The sequence below is a fragment of the Lithobates pipiens genome, unplaced genomic scaffold, assembly GCF_037356315.1.
Source record: "Lithobates pipiens isolate NorthernLeopardFrog02 unplaced genomic scaffold, aLitPip1_a1.2 Scaffold_23, whole genome shotgun sequence".
NCBI classification, from domain to species: domain Eukaryota; kingdom Metazoa; phylum Chordata; class Amphibia; order Anura; family Ranidae; genus Lithobates; species Lithobates pipiens.
Window position 1 is genome coordinate 324,753,299 of NW_027507785.1, and position 3,442 is coordinate 324,756,740.

At 43.9% G+C, this 3,442-nt stretch overlaps 1 non-coding gene across 1 annotated transcript; it reads left to right on the plus strand.

Annotated features, from left to right (window-relative positions):
* Positions 1-2,090: 2,090 nt before the first annotated feature.
* On the plus strand, positions 2,091-2,198 carry LOC143928601 (U6 spliceosomal RNA). Its single transcript, XR_013262442.1, has one exon. It is a non-coding gene; the product is annotated as a U6 spliceosomal RNA (small nuclear RNA).
* Positions 2,199-3,442: the final 1,244 nt, after the last annotated feature.

Genomic DNA, 3,442 nt, shown 5'->3' on the forward strand with positions numbered 1-3,442 from the left:
AGAGGTTTTATGTCTGGATCTTGCAAGAGCAAAACAATAAAAAAAATAAGATTTTTTTTTAAAAGGAACAAAATGCTGGAGGAAAAAAAAAAAAAAAAACATAAAAAGTAGAGCACCCCAGTGCCAGCAATTTGTACTCTGGCTATAAAAAAAAACAAAAAAAACAAATATATGGAACCCGCCCTTATCACAGGCGCTCATCGCCTCACAGAGCTAGCGTGAGACTGCCATGACAGCGGCGGTTCCCCGGCATTACGGGCCTCACAGATCACTCAACACATCCCTCTGCTCTGCACTTAAATAGGTTTTGATGGGCTGTTTTCCTGGGCAATTAAAGGCCGTCACCTAGCAGAGCGATTAGGTAAAATGGGGAGTTGTAGATTAATGAGCTGCGGCAGTTGGGGGGGGGGGGGGTGTGGAGACGAATCTGATTGGTAGAGCTGGGAGTGTCAGGGGCCCATCACCTGCAGCTTGGTGCGATCATCGAGCTGTTCGGAGGGGAAAGTTTTATTTTATTTATTCTTTTTTATTTTTATTTTATTTTTTTATGCAATTCTCCAACAAAGAACTGAAAGGCTTTATTCACAAAGTGAATACATAAGGACAATTACAGGCCATTCACATGTCCACTATGGTGTGCAGAATGCATGCATTGTTACAATGTATCATTATTACTTGCCGACGTATATATATATATATATATATATATACGTGCTGTGGTGGCTGGTGGGGGGGGGGCAGCAAACAACCCTTCTCCCCCCACCTCAAACCCGCCCTTGCTGTCTGGTGGTCTATCTGCACTTTTCCCATCTAGTAAGCGGTGGGGATCGGGCAGCGGCGGGCACATCAGGCAGCGGCGGGGATCGGGGCATTGGGAGACATCAGGCCGCGGGGGGGGGGGGTCCTATGTCTTCTCCTCCTTGCTTCCGCCGTGTGTCTCCCCCCCTCCTTCTATGCATTCAATAGGATTGCCTGTCCTTTCAGCCAATCGGCGGATGAGTATCAGACTCGCTTCCCGATTGGCCCGGCAACTTCTCCTAGACGGCCAATAGGATCGCTTCTCCTCTCGGCCAATTGGGAGAATCAGGAAGACAATAGCGACAATATTAATTCGCTGCTGGGTGTGACCACCCTTTTTTTAAGCCAATTAGAGCCTCAGGCTCTAATCATGTGCTTAAAAAAATAAAAAAAATAAACCCCATTGGAATCCATGTCCCATGAAGATTAGGGACTGGATGCATGGATTTTGGGGGGCAGCGTCCTTGCGCCCCATATGGACGGGCCGCAGTCCACATTATAAAAGGGTCCTGTGCATGTTTGGGCCTGGTTCAGGTGGGAATTCAGGAAAAAAAAATTCGGACCTGATTCGCACCCTGAACAGGAACGCACCGGACCCAATGCTGGGGACCACAGCTGCACATATGTGAACCGGGCCTAATGCCCCATAAACACGGTCGGATTTTCCGACGGAAAATGTGCGATCGGATCGTGTCGTCGGGAAATCCGATCGTGTGTGGGGCTCCATCTGACTTTTTCCGTCTGATTTTCCGACGCACAAGGTTTGAGAGCTGGATCTAAAATTTTCCGACAACCAAATCCGATCGTTTAAATTCCGATCGTGTCTAAACAATTCCGACGGACAAAGTGCCACGCATGCTCAGAATAAACTAAGAGGCGAGAGCTATTGACTACTGGCCCGTTTATAGTCCCGACGTACGTGCTCTACGTCACCGCGTTCAGAACGATCGGATTTTCCGACAACTTTGTGCGACCGTGTGTATGCAACACAAGTTTGGCACAAAATCCGTCTGAAAAAATCTGATGGATTTTGTGGTCGGAATGTCCAACCCGTGTGTACGGGGAATAACACATTCTTTTTGTGCATTCCGCCTACATTTCTCCTCGACGCGCACAGGCAGCAATTCTTTTTTCGTTGTATCTTTGCGTCATTGCTACTTTTACACATTAATACCTGGGTTTGCAAAGGCTTTCGGCCCACACAAAGTGGATTTATATCTTTTGTGCCTATTAAAGGACATATTTGATTGAACGTTTTTTTGCCCCGGAGTTGAGCTTTAGTAAATGAGTAAGTCCTTCGCTTCGGCAGGACATGTACTAAAATTGGAACGATACAGAGAAGATTAGCACGGCCCCTGCGCAAGGATGACGGGCAAATTCGTGAAGCGTTCCATATTTTCTTGCACCTCTATGGAGTAGTGAAGCTTTTCACTCTTGTTGTGTATTGTTGCCATGGCTATACTGAAATAAAAAATAAAAAATAAAAAATACAAATAAAAAATACAAATAAAAAATAATAAATTAGTAAAATAAATAAACACAAGTAAAATAATTTCTGGAAGGTCAACAGAGCAGGTGAAGGCAAGCCGACCTATAACAGGTTGGATGTGTTTGCAGAGCAGATGTCAACCACCGTAATTACAGTACTTGGAAACCGGTTAATAACAAAAAAACAAAAAAAATACAAGTGCAATAAAACAATTTATTGTACTAATTATACAACACACTACACATGAGGAAAGGGGCGGGGGGTTTCCTGGGATGGAAAGGTCAAATAGTAACCATATAGGTGCTGTATATATAATGTGTATGTATAATGTATATGTATAATGTGTATGTATAATGTGTATATATAATGTGTATATATAATGTGTATGTATAATGTATATGTATAATGTGTATGTATAATGTGTATATATAATGTGTATGTATAATGTGTATGTATAATGTGTATATATATATATAATGTGTATATATAAATGTGTATGTATAATGTATATGTATAATGTGTATGTATAATGTGTATATATAAATGTGTATATATAATGTGTATATATAATGTGTATGTATAATGTGTATGTATAATGTATATATATTAAAGCGGAGGTCCACCCTAAAGTGGACCTTCCGCTCATTGGAATCCCCCCCCCCTCCGGCGCCACAATTGGCACCTTTCAGGGGGGAGGGGGGTGCAGGTACCTGTACAGTACAGGTATCTGCACCCACTTCCAGCATAGCTATCTATGGAAAAGGGCGTAGATTACGCCCCTTTCCGAAAGTCCCCCGCTGTCTGCTGGGAAACACACGGATCCCAGAGACAGCGGGGACCATCCTTATTGCGCAGCGCGACTCGCGCATGCGCAGTAGGGAACCGGGAAATGAAGCCGAAAGGCTCCACTTCCTGATTCCCATAGCCAAGATGGCGGCGGCAGCACCCAAGAGACGATCGAGAGATCAGCTTCGGGTGCCGAGATCGCGGGCGCGCTGGGCGGGTAAGTGTCCTTATTTTAAAAGTCAGCAGCTGCAGTATTTGTAGCTGCTGGCTTTAAAAAAAAAAAAAAACGGCGGAACTCCCGGCGGACTCCCGCTTTAATGTGTATGTATAATGTGTATATATAATGTGTATGTATAATGTGTATATATA